At 44.2% G+C, this 17,929-nt stretch overlaps 1 protein-coding gene across 8 annotated transcripts in view; it reads right to left on the bottom strand.

Moving 5' to 3' along the window:
• SUSD6 (sushi domain containing 6) overlaps positions 1-17,929 on the bottom strand; it is an 86,322-nt gene that overhangs the window by 56,860 nt on the left and 11,533 nt on the right. For 2 of the 8 annotated variants that reach the window (XM_056345701.1, XM_056345696.1), the window contains one exon: positions 4,810-4,879. The exons of 5 other annotated variants lie outside the window; for them this stretch is intronic. The gene's annotated coding sequence lies outside the window, so the exon portion shown is untranslated. Of the gene's footprint in view, positions 1-4,809; positions 4,880-13,900; positions 13,919-17,929 lie in introns of those variants that run through there. One more of the 8 variants, XM_056345702.1, reaches the window with a different exon arrangement.

Below are 17,929 nucleotides of genomic sequence, written 5' to 3'. Positions count from 1 at the left end.
GAGTTGTAATTACCTTCCGATTTGAGCAGCACAGGCTAGGAGCACCATGCCAGAGAGGTACTGCAAGAAGGATGACTGCTCATTGCAGGTAACGAGGGGACATATGCACACACCATGAGAAGGCCAAGCACTCCCAGGAATCCCCAAGACAGGTCCCTTCTAATAATGTGCCAAACCATCTTCCTGAGGCCTAGAACCACCATTCAAAGGTTGCGCATTATAGACTTCCACCATAAAATACATGCCAGAACAAAGAGTAGAAAAGTATGCGTCCTCAGAATAAAACTTGTTATAAATAAAACCTGTAAGTTGCATCTCCGTAGCAGGTCAATTTGAAGCTTCAACTTCTCCCCTCACTTGACTCAGTGACATTTAGACTTTACGAAGTATGGCTATTAGTGAAAAAAAAAAAATTAAAAAAATTCATATGGACACCTTTTACCATAACTAGGACAGCCCAGAGGTGGGACCCTGGATGCTCTGACCTACAGCAGGAGGGCAAGCACACCCACAGCCTCCTAGATCCATCCCTCAGCACCGATACTGCCAAGTATCACAGGGATCGTGCCACTCCTTAGCTCCCTGAGGAAGGGACTCTGCCTAGCCACTACAAACTCAGTGAAAATGTTAAGCAGAGGGTCTTGAGGCAGCCGAAGAGCAATGCCTGATAGTAACTGTTCATTCAGCAGCTCTCAGCACCTTCTTTATATAGCAGCAATGGTTCCTCAGCTGTTACAGACCTGTAGTCTCATCTGCCCCTCATACACCAGTGCTGCCCCTTTGCAGAGCCATCTGGGGTTGGGGACTGTCCCTCCACCACCTCAGCAATTACAGGCTTGCACCACTCCTTTGGGTGAAGGATGCCTCCTTGCTCCTAGTGACTAGACAACACCATGCTGCTGTTCTCACACCCCCTTCACAGCTAACTGTCCCCTCCACAATGCTGATGCAACTTGCAGGAGCTTGTTGGGGAAACTAGGTCCTCGTACCAGCACAGCTCTGGTACCAGTGGAAGCAGCAGCAGAGAAAAGGCAAGAAACTCCCACCTCAACTTGTCTGCCAAAACTGTAGTGTGTGGAACCACTGCCTTAAGCAAGCAGCCTGTACAACATGCCAGGCCAAGTAGTTGCACAGGCTTCTTGCTCCTAAAACCAGCTCCATTTTCAATCCACATTGAAGTGTGGCAGAAATAATTTACTATGCATAAAGATGCCCTAGATCTAAATCCTCCCCCTAAACCAGGGCTCCAAGCACCCTGGTTTCCATGTAGATTAAAAGCCAGAAAGCTGTGTGACAGTGCTCTATGATAGCCAAAGGCAACACAGGCTTGCCTACTTAGAGGAAGTCAAAAGAAATTGACACCAAAAGAGGGGGAAAAGTTGTACAAGGCAGGACAGCAAGAGTCAGCAACTTGCTCTGGCAGTAAATCTTAAAAGGCTACAAAGTGCCACTGCATACAGGCAAGAATCTCACACATGCCGATCCTAGGTCAGGAGATACACCCAGAAATTAGAGGATGCTAGTCATTTAACCTGCCTCACGCCTTGGCTTTTTCACTGGACCACCCAGGACTGCAAAAGTACAGCTAGGCTTTGTCCAGTCTGCCTCAAAACTCTAGGGAAAACCTCACCAAAGATCAGAAGCCCTCCTGATGCTCACATGCAAAGACAAACCCCAGATAAAGCCTCAGGCAATGCCTCTTTACCACCAGGACCAGAAGTCAGTGTGAAGCATCCTGTCAGTGACCTGGGCAGTTGCCTCCCTGAAAGCAACACATACTGCCTGCTGTCCCCAGCCAAGCACACTACTCTCTGGTGCTGCCTCCCTCCCAGCTCTAGTCATATTCCTCCACCCCGAATGCGCCAGCTACCAGGCAAGCATCCGTGACATACAAGCAGGAAGAGGGAGAGAGTATAGTCTTCAAGGAATTTCTGCATTGCTACTTCTCCAGCACACTTATATTCAAATGTCAACAGGCTGGGCACATGAGCATAAGGAACACCACACATGCCCCAGACACCTCTTCCCCAGAGTCCTCTTGCACACACAGAGCTGAGCAGTGGAAGATCCTTCCCAATCCCCCTAAAAAGGGCCTTTTAGAGCAGGCACATTTAACTTTTCACTATCTGCAGGGTAGGGAGCAACTCTTGTCAAGCCACTAGCAGCTAAGTGAATATTAAACCCACCTGGGAAACAAGTCACTGCTTTGCTTGGGGTTTTGATGCATCTCCAAGCATCCTGTGTGAACATCCCCAAGCCATCAAACTATTTGTCAAGAAAAAAAAAAACCCCAAACATTCTAGCACAGAATTCCCAGTGACCTCTACTCAGCCTTGCAGGAGAAGCGCAGCAACTCCAGCTTCATCTGCCTTTAAAAGGAAGACTGGTATTTCCACCCCCCAACAGTTTGCAAATAAATATGAAAGGTCCTGCCACAGCCAGTAATCCTCAAGCAATTTCCTGTCTCTGGAGACAAGGTTCCCTCAGAGTGAATTGATTAAATAAAGGTTATTAGAATTAGTATAAAGTAAGCTAGTTTAAAGTCAGACTCTTCATGTTTTTACCTGTAACATACTGCTCTAAGCAGCAGCACAAAGACATCTGCTACAAGAGCTTACAGGATAGCAAAATTAATACGCAAAACCCACCAAACTGCAAGAGGAAGATTTAAAATTACTTTCAGCAGCAGAGGATTTTCATGTTCTTTTAATCTATTTTCAAGTGAGTTCCTCAAAGAGAATTCTCCCAATCCCTATGTAACTGTACTCTTAAGATTAAATTTGTTTTCCCCATTTTGTCAATCTGACATGCAATTTAGTCTTTTGAGAGTCAGCAGTTGTCCTCACCAAAGCTGTTCTTTTGCCTTCGCAGTCTAAGACTTTGCTGCAAAACAACAGGCTAAATCCTTTCACTCCATCTTCCAGTGTTACTAATTTCCTCCAAGACCAAACATTTTAAATAAAAACCATACGGAGACACAAGCGTTAGATCCTACAAATGTTATGTGTGTGCAGAGGGATGCAAATAGCCTGACACCAGTATCAGAAACTTACTCGGCAGTTCTCTGGCATCTCTTGAACAGACAATAGGAAGTAGTAATACTAAAGAAACAACACAGAAGCAACAGTTTAAAAGACAGACAGCAACCATTAATTTAAGGCATGGCTTACAAATAAGAAAACCTGTATCTTGCAGAAAGGTCTAAATATCAACAGACCGGCAACTGTCTCATATGCACAGGTTAACTGAACTTTTAATTCTTAGCCACAAGGTAAAAAAAAAAAATACATTATGCCAAGTTTTCAGAAAAGTTCCCTGCACAGAAAATGACAAAGAATAGTTAAACTACTCACTTCTCTTTGCTAAATGCACAGAGAAACAACTGTTGGAAAAAACCTCCCAACATATGTAATCTGTAGCTCCACCTATGAAGTTCAGGGCAAGATTACAGTGTGAATGTCACATACAGCAGCAGCATCCAGAGTCAGTGGCCTGTCATTTGCAACTGTCAAGGCTTCCATCAGCATTTTTTAAAAGGCCACTCACAAGCTTCATTTTGTGAAAAGGCTAGACTCTACCTGCTTTTATACACATTCTAGCTCACCCAAGACTGCTTTTCCGGGTGAGCTGAACATGACATTTAACAGATTTAAGTAACAGTTGGATCTGGATAACAAACTATCTTCTTTGCCTCCCTTGGACTTCACAATCTACTCTCCTCATGAAGCAGAATCACTGATTCACATGCAGAGGGAAGTGGGGGAGGGCAAAGAGAAGCCCACATTGTGGAAAATAAATGGCTCCATTAAGGCTCCACAGGATGCTGTAAGACATTTTGAGGAAACCACCCTCCTTACAGCATACTACAGTGCACAACAGCTGAGAAGCCATTTCTCCAACACCCACATCCCCTTCCCAGCCTCTAGCAACAGCCCCACAGACTCCACCTCCCCCTCCAGCCTCCCCACCACCTCCAAAACACGCTCCTCAGAGGCCTTGAGTATAGCTGCTGGGAATCACTGCAAAGGCTGTTTCACACCACCACTGCAAATGGAATGAAGTCCCAGTGAAAGCTATTGTTTGGACCTTTCTACAAGTAGGATCACCTGCTGGTGAGGACAGAACCCAACAACTTACTTCTGAGAGACCAAAGTTAAGTTTCATCTCCTCTGCCAAGCACTGCCACACTTTATTTACAAAGGCACTGATAGTCTTCACAAGTTCCTTGTGAACAAACCAAATCTGAAGCAGCCAACTGTATTTAGTCTACATTTGCTATGAAACACGTCTAATGGGGCAGGAGTTTCAATTCTTTGAAGTAGCCTTCCCATTCAGAAATCTTTGCTTCTGATCAAAGCTGCTAGGTTTTGTCACTAGACCAACAGCAAGTTTCAATTCTAGAACTCTGCATCACATAACATTAAAAGTTACTCTTTGCAAGAGGCAAAGGCTCTCAAGGAGGGAAACCTCTAGAATTGACAGGTATGCCCTCAACACCACCATCAAGGGAACACTAAACTATTCCTTGCAAACACTGCAAGTACTTCCACCTGCAAGGAGAAAAGCAAAGCAGGTGACAGTCTGCAGAGTTCGTAGTTGCAAGATGCCCAACCTGACATTTTTGCTTGCTTGCTTTTCTGGGGAAATAAGCTTGACCACTGGACTTTAACCACAGAAATGACTCCTGAACTGATGAGAATGAATAAATGCAGAAAGAGGAAAGATCCAGCCCTGTGAGGGCTCTGTCTTTTGAGCACGGTAATGCTCAACACCCACTGCACGCTCCTGGGAGCAGGCTATAGAGCTCACCTACAAACCAATCGACAGATGATGATATGCAGAGGGATCCCAGTTCACTTCTACAAGTGTTCATCCAAGCCTACAGGAAAAATGCAGAAGGTTTGAGACTGGTGAATTAAGACCTATGCTATTCAAATGTGAAAGACATTGCAAAAAAAAAAAGTGTGCCCAGTGTACAATGAGACTCTTAGACTTTGCAGAAACCTAGAAAAAGCTGAGGGGACTGAACAGGGGACATGCATGTTACTCCCTTAGTATCATTGATATTAGGAGGGTCTGGTTCATGGGATTAGCCAATGTTAAGGGTTGGAATTATTTTTTTAGATATTATGAAATAATTAAAGGTCTGCAAGCACCTTTATTTCAAAGGAATCTTCTGCTTCTTTAGACAAGACATGTGTAAATCCCCATTTCCTATACCATTTTTTTTCCCTTCCACTATTATATGCCAGGAAAAAAGTATGAGGGGAAAAAAGGGTATCAGAGGAAGGAACCAGTCTTGAAGAACTTCAGAGACATTGTTAACACCATCAACAGTTCTTTTTGAAACCACACCTGAACTGCAGGCTGCTTTCTATAGGTGACTCCCATAAGAAATTGTTTACCAACAGCCAAACCAGAGCTCTAGAAGCCTTCTGGAAGGGTTCTGGCTTACCACCAGCTGGGTAATACAATTATGTTGATTTGAGAAGTGTTAGGCCCCTCCCCAGCAATGCTTGGCTTACTCTCCTCACAAGTAGCCAGTAGACTTCAGGCAAGCCTGTCATTTCACTAGAAACAAGTTGGAGAAGGCGAGACTTTAAGTAGCATAAACACGGGCAATAAAGGCTGCAGCTGCCACAGATCTATCTGGTCTGTTTTCTTTCGTTTGAGTGCTGAGATACATTTTCTGAAATAATTGACAGCCATATGCTTCCTTACAGCAGGCTCTCCTGTGCCTTACATGGAAAACATTTATTCTAAGACACACAGGAAGAAAAGGTTAGATCAGATTTTAGTTGTGGGATCTTTTCATGCTGTGCAATAAAAAGCCCACTGACCTCATACTGCTTCTTCCCCCGCTGCATGCACTTCCCTCATCCACTCATCCAATGAAAGCCTCTTGGATGAAACATCATTTCTTATCCCCTTCTCTTTAGCACATGTTTTTTAACATCTTTTTTCATACATAACAGCTAGCTGTTGTGACTCACTGCGGAAATCATTGCAAGGGAAGAGATGCAGACAGGAAGCCTGAAGCACATGCCAAAGGATAAACTTTTGCTTCAGACAGGTATGTCACTAGGCAAGAAAAGCCCTTGACAAGCACTTCTTGCCTCATCAGCATTTGCAGGGCAAAAGGAGGCAGAAATCGGAGCCTAGGAATCAGACCACACTGTGCTAGGTGCTGTATAAACACAGAACAAAAACAACCAATGCTACAACGATATCCTGAGCTACCATCTCACGGAGAGAAACCACCTCTAATCTGAGCCACAACTGGTTCCTTGTCATCTTACTCTGACAGCAGGTTCTTGCTGTGTAACACCCAAAGAAATCCAGAGCTATTTAGTCTACTGCAAACATGCAATAAAATCTGCACCATGCCTGTTCTTAATGCTTTCTTTGTTCATTACAGTGGATTCAGAAGATTGAAAAGGAAATTAAAAGGTCACTCAGATACACGAGCTATTTCAATCCCAGAACATGCCAATAATTTGGCTCAGAAGCAGGAATCAAAGAGCAAGACTGCTTGGAAACAGGCCTCCCTCAAATTCTTAACATTAAAAATTTTAACTCCCTTTTTATTTTCATAGCTACAGTCACTGACATGAGCTTGATACTCACTAATTTATAAAAGCAGATTTATGAAAGGAGTGAAGACTAACACTTCCCTTGTCAATGGCTCCCCTCTCCAGTTCGCAGCTCTTTCCCTCTGTCTTCAAGTCTTAACACAGTCTCACCTCTGCTTTCATTTCTTTCATTCCTTCTCAAGATTACTGCCACACCTCCTTACCCCCTCTGCACACACTCCACATGCCGCACGAAAGAGTGAGCCTTCCCTCTCCCACAGTTCCTTGTGCTATTTCCTCAGCTGAACTCATTAACAACGTCTCCAGGACTTCCCATGACTGGAAAAAATCGCCCCTGGGCATACAGGAATGAGTTTGTAAGGTTTTGAGGGCAGTTACTTTGTGCATTTTGCAAAGGTCCTGTGCGGCTGCAGCATTAGCAGTCTAGTGAGACTTGTGCAGGCACACCAGCCCCTCGACAAGGGCTGAGCTGTACTCACTTTTTGGAGCTCAGTGCAGAGATGAGCTCCATACTGGTAATGGAGGCTACATTCCTTCATGCAAGGGGTTATTCACCACCCTACAGATAGCTGCATTAGGCTTCCCTAAACAACCACAGCTGGGAGCACAGGAATCTCCTGCTCCAGGGAAAAAGGAACAAACTGGCTCCTCTCCCATGCCAGATGTACTTTCAGACAGCATGCAGGTTTTGTGGTGGGGGTTTTGGGAGGGGAAGGTGGGAGTGGAGGGTGTTTTTTGGATTATTTTAACTGTCCCCAGTTTAGTCATACCTCCTTAAGAAACAGAACCCATGCACAAGCATACATTCAGCAGCAGCTCTTGATCTCAGCGAAGGAGGGGGTGTATCTTTCAAAGCTTGATACTAAGCCAAAGCATGCCTGCAGCACAGACAATGGGGTGCTGCAAATGGCACTGGGAACTAAACTACTGAAAGCAGTGGGACAGAGAACCAAGTTCACGACATAACATCTGCAGTCATCTTGCACGCTGATCTTGTCCATTGGAGTTCAAGCTTCCCCCCCTCCCTTGTTTGTTTAAAGGTCGTACATTCTGGCAACACCTCATACCGTGGTAACTTTTGTAATACAAACAAGACCATTAAGAAGAGATCTCTGTCTCTTCTTCATGTCTTACATTTATCTGGCCTTTCTTGTGTTTTACCACCCCTAGTACAGCTGTTCCTCTGTTGATTAGGGACAAAGACGAAATCACTGCCTCCATGCATTCTTGTAACAGGCCCCAGAGGGATTCTCAGAGAACCCAAGCCTGTTCCCAAACACAGTTATCAGTGGGTTTCACTCCTGTGGTTTTGTCTTCTACTAAGAGCAGCATTAAAATTTTAGAACAATCTATCATAACTGAATAACTCTACCATTAATCTCAACATCCTCAAACACACCCTTCCTCCCTCAGGGTCCTCTAGGTTTCAGTCTCCTACACAAGCAGATGCTTAAAACAGCATGGCCCATTGACCATAGTTTGGAACTACCTGCAAGTTACAGTATTTTGCAGGTAAAGCTGCCTGCAAGACCACCTTGTCTCATTATATGTAGCAACTACAAGCCCTCACATGCTAAGCAGCACTGTACAAACACCATCACAGGTGACTTACAACCAAACAGAAAACAACCAGCCCAAGAGCACGCAGAAACAAGTCTTCCAGAAAGGACTAGTGGTTTCTAAGCACGAACGAGGTCAGCTCTATACCACTGTTTTCTTCAGTGCATGGTCTCAGGCAAGCTGCTTGCACCCCGAGATAAATCACCTCCCCAACTCTGCTTCCTTCATCACAAAGCCAGAATCTCACCTTCAGAGGCTCATGCTTTCCCCAAAGGGGAAATCAACCCACACACTGCCATAAGCCTTCCAAAGTAAAGCAAGAGACATATCAGTGGTCACAAGACCTGTGCCAGTGCCTCTTCTCAGTTATCACATTAACCAGCAAGAACAAAACGCCCACACCCACATTTTGACTGTTCCACAGTCATTTATGTATGCAGAAAGTTGGTATCTGCATTCTCTCAAAAAGCAAAGACAAAACCTAGTATTTCTTTCACCTTAAGCAATCCCATCACCGCATACCTCACTAAACTATGGAAAAGGTTTTCTTGTTACATCATGGCAGCTTCTTTGATATTAACTGCAAATCCTCCCTGCAATTCTGGAAATGTTAAAAAGAAAAAATATCTACCACCACATTCTTGCTTGACACCCTTCTTAGTAAATACATCAATACTGACATATGCTTATCTTTACACAGAAGACTAGCAGGCAGGGGAAAGGAAGAAATTTTGACCAAGGCTAGACTTAGAGGGAAAGGAGGAGTCATCTTCATCTATACCCAGAGAAGAAGCCTGCAAAACTGTTCATAACCCTGCCTGTTCCAGCTGCACGTGTGATAGAGTGAACACAGGTCAGCATGGCAGTGCGGGCTCAGCCAGCCTCTGACACTGCCTTACAGTGACAAAGCAATGTGCCCCTTCTCGCCTGAGGATTCCTAAAAATACATGAAATGAGATTTACGATTTATGAAGAGCTGAGTCAGTCTCACTAGCAATGACTGGTTTCTCCTAGTGTTGTATCAAGTGCTTCATAAACCATGCAAACAAAGACACAACAAAGAACAACTGTTTGTGGGTGCAATCCTCCAATTCCTGCATCCAGACTGTGGGATACCCTGGGCTATCTGGCACTCATGGACTTTTGTCTGTTGCAGTCCACCAATGTACGCCTACTCTCCATTACTGAACTGGAACAGCAGCTCATGAGTACACAAGAGGACAAATGACTATACTGGCAGGGAGAATATGGAAAACAACCACTTACATGCAAAAATATCCCCATTCTCTCACTAAAACAACGCTGCCCTGAAATATAAAGCAATGCGGATTTGTACAGAAGTTGCATTCCCCAGTAAAGCCAAACTACCACAAAGAAGGCGCGGTGGAACATTTCATTTTATGTTGAAGAACAAAGTGCTGAGGCCATAAGTAACACCGAAACAGAAGGAGAAACTATTTGGCTGAGCATACTGACCCAGAACGCAGGGTTTGGTTACCACCTATATACACACATGCATCAGATCCACAACGCAAGTAACATTTCATGCAGCCCCCACTTTATTTGTAGTTTAGAAATTCAGGGCAATAACCTGGAACACTGGAGCTGAACACCATTACAGCCCACTGCAGACAGGCTAGAAAGAAAACAGAGAATTTTTATAACAAAGCAAAACACAGCAAGAGAGGAACACCTGCCACTCTTACCAGGAATACCATATGGTCATTATCTGAGGTATGGAGAATGAGTTAATTCATATTTAAAAGCAAAAGTAACAGGTCACTCCTTCCAAGATAAGAGGGAAAAAATGCCTGTTCCCTTGTCCCAGGCCCATCAGCCCCAGCTTAGGCTTGGCTTTCTGAAGAACTGGTGCTGCCAGTATTCTGGCCCAGACAGTCAAGCTTAGAGCACTTTTTATGACAGGATGCCCGAATGAAGAGAATGAGAACAAACCTGCATAAGTTTTGCTTAGCCCTAACACAAGCCTGGTTATCCACAACCCAGTCAGAGCTGCAAGAATGAAAGACCAGTTTTGTCACCAGCAGATTACAGTAACACTCTGGAGCTCTGAGACACCTGGCAACTGTAAGCATAGTTAGTGCTGTAAATCTCAACTGCTACTGTGATAACAGCTTCAATTCCTGAAAGCCCTGCCCCAAACTTCAACCAACACAGCTGGTTCAGAGCAGAGAACCCAAGCACACATCCTTGTTCAACATGACACCACACTGTCCTGGTTTCAGCTGGGACAGGGTTAATTTTCTTCTTCATAGCTGGCGCAGTGATGTGGTTTGGATTTGGTGTAAGAACAAGGCTGATAGCACACTGACGGGTTTGGTTGTTGCTACGTAATGGTTATACTAAATCAAGGGCCCTTCAGTTTCTTGGGCCCTGCCAGCAAGAGGGCCGGAGGGGCACACGAAACTGGGAGGGGACACAGCCAGGACAGCTGACCTGAACTGCCAAAGGGATATTCCATACCATAAAACATCATGCTGAGTATATGCTGGGGGAAGGAGGAGTGGGGGGGACACACACTCGGCATTATGGCGTTTGTCTTCCAAAGTAACTATTATGCATACTGGGGCCTGACTTTCCTGGAGGTGGCTGAACACCTGCCTGCCAATGGAAAGTGGTGGATGAATGCCTTGTTTTGCTTTGCTTGCGTGCACAGCTTTTGCTTTACCTTTTGAACTGTCTTTATCTCAACCCACGAGTTTTCCCACTTTTACTCTCCCAATCCTCTCCCCCATCCCATTGTGAGAGGAATGGGCAAGTAGTTGCACGGTGCTTCGTTGCCAGCCAGGGTTAAACCATGACACAGACACATGGCAGCAACATTTTCTAGTATCTTGCAGAACACGGGCACACTAGCTGAGAAAGCTTCTACTTCAGCAGTGCTACCCCACACATAGGTCTGCCATGCAGCGAAGTTATAAGGCAAGAGGGGCAATTTTAATGCATCCTCATTACCTCTTAAAGAAAACCAACAGATCAATAAGGTCTTTTTCTATTTGAGCACCTGTTGCTGGGTATCATTTAGTTGTGAAAGTCTTGCATCAGGAGATAAGACCCATGATACCAGCAAAATCTTCAACAGCTTTCAAGACATAGCACACAAGTTAATTCACCTATTGTAAGAGTACCTCAGTCCCAACAAGGTCTTGTCATATTTGCCGATTCTTCATTCTTCCCAAACCTGAAACCACACTTACTCTCTGCAATTCAAGTATTCACTTTGTCAGTTGAGTTTTCATTGCAAGAGACTGACAGCAAAAAGGATTAGAAGGATTTTGCAGCAGCGCTGAGCAGCCTAAGCCACAAAGAGAACACAGTATAAAACCCTACTCTGACAATCAGGTGCCAGGAGTAAATAAAATAGAAAATGACAGGCCAGATGAAGTAGTGCCAGCATTACTTCCCAGATTCATCCAGGTCACAACATGTCTCAGCTTCCCCTCTCCATCCCTTTAAAAACTCCAGTCTGAGTCCAGGCATACTATTGCCCTAACCACACATCTCACTTTGTATTCACTCTCTGCCTGTGGAAAGGAATTCAGGCAAGAAACCCAGAGAGGAACACTCCTACACACAGAGCAATCCACAAGTGTCTCCAACAGAGCCAAGCGTTTGCTTACAGGAAGACAAAAAGGCAGCCTCCCAGGTACCTGGTGTATAGCTCTCATGTGGAATTCAAGCCCACTGCTGAGACAGCAAGGCTTTTTCAGCCTCCTCACAAGCAGTAAAGGGAAAGGGAAAAGCAATGCAGCACTGAAGAGCGACAGACAGCAACTGTCTAGTTAACAGCCTCACAGCCAGGAAGTGCCAGAGGGAAAGAGAGATGCAATTATCTGAATTTTTAGGTATTGCCAGGCCAAGTATTTAGTAAGAGAGGTGGCTAGCAGTCTCATCTTAGGACCAGAAACTCCATCCTTATGCTTATAAAAGCCAGCTTTTGCTAAATTTGTAGGAGAAGTGTCATTTTCTTCCATGTTTTGCCCTCCTTATAGATGTCTTTTACTGATGATCTTACTACAAAAGGATACACTTCACACCAGAGAGCAGCAGAAACAATGCACTCATGTAGTCTAACAACCTCCCACAGAAGCTGAAAGCTAGATGCAGGGTTCTGACTTTAAAGCCTTCTGCAACTCGGGCTTCTGCACACAGCTTATATTATTATTATTTAAGATTCTCCATGCCACCAGGAGTTACTCCCAAATCAATTTCTAGCAAGATCTATAGTCTACATTTCTTCCATGTGAAAAGGAAGACCTATTGCCAGCAAAAGCATCACAAAATTAAATAAATTTTCAGACACAGGGAGCAATCAATAGTCTGGGAAATCAGAAAGGTTATAGCACAATTTTAAGCAAGCCAAAGGCCTCTGGGAGAGATTAAATATGGACTTCCATAACAAACATTTCTAGGCTCTTTCTTTTTGTCTGTTATCATTAACTCTGCTTGCGGCTAACAGCAATCAAACCACAGCAACCTTGTTACTGTTTTCAGAAAAGGAAGATTTCGTGGAGACAAACAAAATCCAAGCTTTTTCCAACGTGGAACTTGAGACTGCCTATCCATTTTAGGATCACCTGAATCCAGAGCTGGACACAGTGTCCCATTTTCACTCTAGGGCATAAAGCAGTGGAAGCCTGAGAAGAGGTCAGAACAGACCAGCAGTTGGGGTTACCCACACAACACAAGCACACAGGACTGCAGGAAGTAGCAGTGGCCAACTTCACTGGCAAGGAGAGACATGATTACTTCCAGCTAATAAGCAGTTAAGCTTTGCCTCAAAACACTCACTTTAATTCTAATATTTGTCGTCTACCCAGCAATTAAAGGATTCCCCCCCCCCCCCCCCAAATTAAAAGGGGATTCAGTTATTAGAGATGCCCCCAAGCTGCTCTGCCATGGTCTGAAGTTTAGACTCATGATGCTCCCTTGCACATCACCTCATACAGCACAGAGAATAAAAACAGAAGCATAGCCAAGCCTTCAAACCTGGAAGGACCAGATTTATTCTGTGGGATATCAAAATTACCATACCTATGTCAATGAGCACACTATGATCTGAAAGGAGAAAGTAACCTTTCACCCTCTAAACTTTTTCATAATCTTACACAAACAGATGCAGAGAATTTTTTCAGACAAGATAGGATTTCCCAGTTGACCAAGTCCCTTTAGGTATTCACTGCTCATTAGTCATTCAGAAATTCCAGAGCAACAGGGGTTTTTTTTGTGTTTTCTGAATACCAAGTATTTCAGCTCTCCTGCCCAATGAAGTGCTTCTGTTTGATGCAAAAGGAGGTAAGGTCTAGCCCAGTGCTACTATTCCAAGAGATCCTCAAATTTACCTTCCCCCAGAACAAAGACAAGTATCAACCTCAAACTTAGGCATTTGATCTCTCAAGCCAAAAACACAGGACAAAGTATTCTGGGGTTTTGCTCAACAGAAATTCATACAAATCTTCCTCTGTGGTATAGCTATCACTGCACATTGCATTCTAGATAAACTGAGCGGTTTATTTAATGCCCACTGCAGCAAAATGTGCACCTCTGCAGGCTGCAACACCAACAGGAACAAGACACTGCAGAGGCTACCGCTGGCTCAGCAGCAGAGACCCCTCTCTGCTTCTTTCTATCTTAAGATTTTCCACCCAAGAACAGCATTCCCACATTAAGACTTTGTTTTTCTTTCCAGGCCAAGCAGCAGCCCTGTATTCCCAAAGCGCGGCACTTACCTGAGACTGAATGTCTACATGAATAAAGACTTCTGTGTCTGGCTACAGTGACGCCAGCACCTGCCACACTGCCCTGTGCAGTACAGAAACTCGTCCTCCCTGTGGCCGCCCACGATCCCCACACGTACAAGGTCACCACCTCCCCGTGTGCCAGATGTGGCTGGCACAACCCCACACGAGCAGCTGCAAGCTTGGCAACCTTACAGCCACACACTGGGAAAACCACAGCATAATGAAGACATGTACGCCACAGTACAAGGCATGCAGCAGCCACGCGTTACACCCTACTACACTGGAAATAGTCATTAACTATGGAAGTAAATCCACATATCATTTTTACTTGATTTTTCGCTTCTGTACTTTAATTTAGCTTTTCTTGTTCCAGAACACATCAGAGAAGCTCCTCCTGAATTACAGAGGGTTACCTCTAAAACACGGGCAAGTTACCCAAGAGCAAGTCTACCCCAACAACATCTTCTCCACAGAAATACCAAGAAAGAAGAATGGCGTTTAAGAGCTTTTAATACCAAAGTGAACTGGACAGAATTTACTTAAAACTTCTTTGGCCCAAATACAGCATAAAGGCAAAAACCTATGGCCAAACAACAACTCCCATACACCCAGGGGGTACCATCAACAGCATGAGAGACTGCAGTGGTGTTTGAAAACATCATGTTTATATGGATGGAAATGTTTTATTTATTCTAAGACATATGTCCTGGAATACATGCTGTCATCAGAGGGTGAAGGAGGGTGGGAAGGGAGAGAGAAAGATTGTCACATCTGGACAGGCAAAGATGTTGCTACTTGATACAAGACAATACCTCAAGGCAAGAAATCTTCCTTCTTCCCATGTTAAACAAACACAACTCTTGAGAGGACACCTACAACCTCTTACCACTTCATCCTGGATCTAGATTCTCCAGACAGTAATAACAAAGGTCCTCAAAGCCCAGACCCCAAGAGCCAGCTGAGTATCACCCAAACATGTGGATCTGAACAGAGAGGCCTTCCCAATCCTCTTCTGAGCCTCCTGTTGTTCTCTGGCTAGTTGGGACCCAAGCTCAGCATTTCTCTTGAGGGACACTCACCTACTACATACAGCCCAAACCATTGTGTAACCCATCCAGACCCACCCCTTTCAGCCAGACCTACATAACCTGCGTGCCTGCTCTGAGCAGGAGGCTGGGTCTACAGTAGCTCTAGGGGTCCAACCTCTACTCTGACTTTCCACAACCAAAACTATTCTTTCTCACCAGGAAACTAAATGACATTGTCTCTTCCAAGAACTAGCTCCTAGACACCAAGACACTGGCAGATTGTTGCAAGGTTTGCCTTCCCAAATTTATTCAGATTATCATCTTCCTAAGAATAGTTTCACATAAAAGAAACAGGCCAGTTCAGTTTTATTGAACATTTGTATGTGGCTTTCCCCCCCCCACCTTCCTCCATCCCATGTAACTGGCCTTTAGCTGTAATCTGTGTCCCCATCTATGAACACCGCCTAGCACACTGTAGATTACATCTCCATTACAGACAGACACACAGCAAGGAAACTGATCTACCCTTAAAAACTGCACACACACCGGTGTGCAAAAATTCACATGTGGTCAAAACAAGCTCATCTAGCTTATTGTTCCATTTCCTGCTGATGCTAGAGGCTTTGATAGGCAGGAAGCATGTAGAGAAGCCCAGGCAACAACTACATAACATTCATGGCACTATACAAAGCTTGCATTAATGCTGCCTACGCTAATCATCTTTCTTAACCTCCCCTGTTTTTTTTCCTGAGAGACTAGTAGAGCCTCAGCCTCCAGACTTATCAGTCTCTGTTCTCACAGGCAACGTAAGTTAAATACCTTTCTCAGCATCCAGCTCCTGAGTAGCATGCACAGTGTCACACTCGCCAAGGGATTCCACATACTGTTTGCAATGTTCTTACTTTCCTTCCCTTCCCCAAAAAGGGTAGAAGATCTCCACAATAGTCTTTCAAATATCAGGTAGAGTGTAACAGCAATCACCTTCACAGTGCAAGTCTGAAATAGCTACTGAACTAATGGGCTCATCCCAGTATAACTTAATGAGTTAAGCCAACTTCAAAAAGCCTGCTGAAAATATCTTAGTGGCTCCTCCTTAACCTCACCCACCTCTAAAAAATTGCTTCAACTTGAAAAACAGGCTGCCTGGTATACTTACAGCAAATTCTACCATCATCACAACATTTTTGGCTCTATAGCCAAAAAGGAGACAGAAAAGAACACAAAGACAAGAAAGGCTACGATAATCATGAGTCCTAGAGAAAAAAAACCAAAACAACAAACTAGATAGGGGGTTTTTTTGTATTCCAAGCCATAAAGATCAATGTTAGATGTAAAATCAGTAATTCTATGTACTCTTTACTCTATCCATCCCATAAAATTCACCACTTGTGGGGATTAATCGAACTGAGCACCCAGCATGAGGTGCTGAAAGGCAAGAAAGCATTGCCTTCAACTTCTCAGAGCAGCTAGACAGTGCCCAGCTATATCTTCACAGAATTTAGGATACGCACATGCCCTTTTTATGACACAGCACTATATTGTCTAAACTGAATAATCTCTCTCAACAGCTTTGAGTAATACTTCAGGTAGAAACAGGGTGCAAAACTCCCCTAGGTACTGGGAGACTGTTAAACAGTTGGCATAAAAAAAGAAAAATCAATGTACACTTGAGACAGCAGAAATCAGTTATGCAGCAATTAAATGCACAATGCAGGAGGAGCATAAAATATTAGCTTGCTTCAGCAAATATGGTCGCTTGCCACCAAGTACCTCAGATGAAAAAAAAAAATTATCACATATCTCAAATTCAGCAAGGCTTGTCTGGAACAATGCTCGGACACGTGCAGCCCACACATCATCCTGTAAGAAGCACTATTTCTGACTCTCCTCCTTTTTAGTCAGCACCAACAAATGCACTAGTATAACGCTGGGAGACAGTGAAAAGACCAGGCAAAAGGTACACAGATCAACCAAAGCAACAGAGATTGACTTAAAAGGGGCAACCAAGGACTATTTTCTCAGCCATGTTGCCAGAGGTCAGAAGCGTATTAGTGCCAACTGTTAACATCCAGTGGTTCAAATGCTTCAATTCCTTCCAACTCCAGTGTTCAGGACCTTTCAAAGTCTTGCAAGTACAATATACATCATCTTTCCCACCTCCCTGTGCTACCTCAGACTTTATGCAGGGCAACCTGTTTTTACTTTAAAAAAAATACAACAAAACAAACATCCAAGTCATTCTGAAGAATCTGGGTGTTTCCTGTAAATCATTTAAAACAAAAACCAGCAGCACTGGCAAATTCCAACCTATTCTGTATCAGGCCTATCTTCAGGAGACTCATCTCTCAAACAGGAGATTTGCTGTAGCGAGTTGTTTCTCAGATGAGTATTTCATATTGATGAGTTCATGCCAGGCTCTCGCTACCATAGAATTGCCACTCTACCAACACAAAGGCAAGTCCCTGCCCCAAAAGTTACATATCCATAGCTCTGATGCTCATTACAAATACCTGTCTTTTTTGGGGACTCTTACAACAGATTTGCTGAACTAGAGAAGACTGCTCACTGTCATGAACTGCAGAGCCCTTCCTGCTGGAAAGGCAAAGAGAAAAGAGGATTTCAGCAAGTGAGATAAGCCAGTCATGCTGCAAGTTTCTTTGAACAGCCACAGTAAAGACACTGTTAACACCCACTCCCCCAGACATGCTTTCATTTTCACCTGAAGGACCCATCCTTGAAAAGAAGTACCTCAATCTATACATCCCACAGGAACCCAGCCTGCCTTACTGCAACTCCTGCTTAAGCAGCATATGGTCACAGCCTGATCCTCTACTATAGTCAGAGGGGAAACAGCACCTGCAGGTAGTGCTGGGTTCCAACCTGCCACTCCAAGGTTAGGTGAGATACCTTATTACCAGCTAGTTTGACCCAAGCACTCCCCAAAATGCTAAGCTCTACCCATAAACACAACTAGCTGTTAAGGTAATAG

The sequence above is a fragment of the Falco biarmicus genome, chromosome 7, assembly GCF_023638135.1.
Source record: "Falco biarmicus isolate bFalBia1 chromosome 7, bFalBia1.pri, whole genome shotgun sequence".
NCBI lineage: Eukaryota > Metazoa > Chordata > Aves > Falconiformes > Falconidae > Falco > Falco biarmicus.
This window is presented reverse-complemented; position numbering and strand designations above follow the sequence as displayed.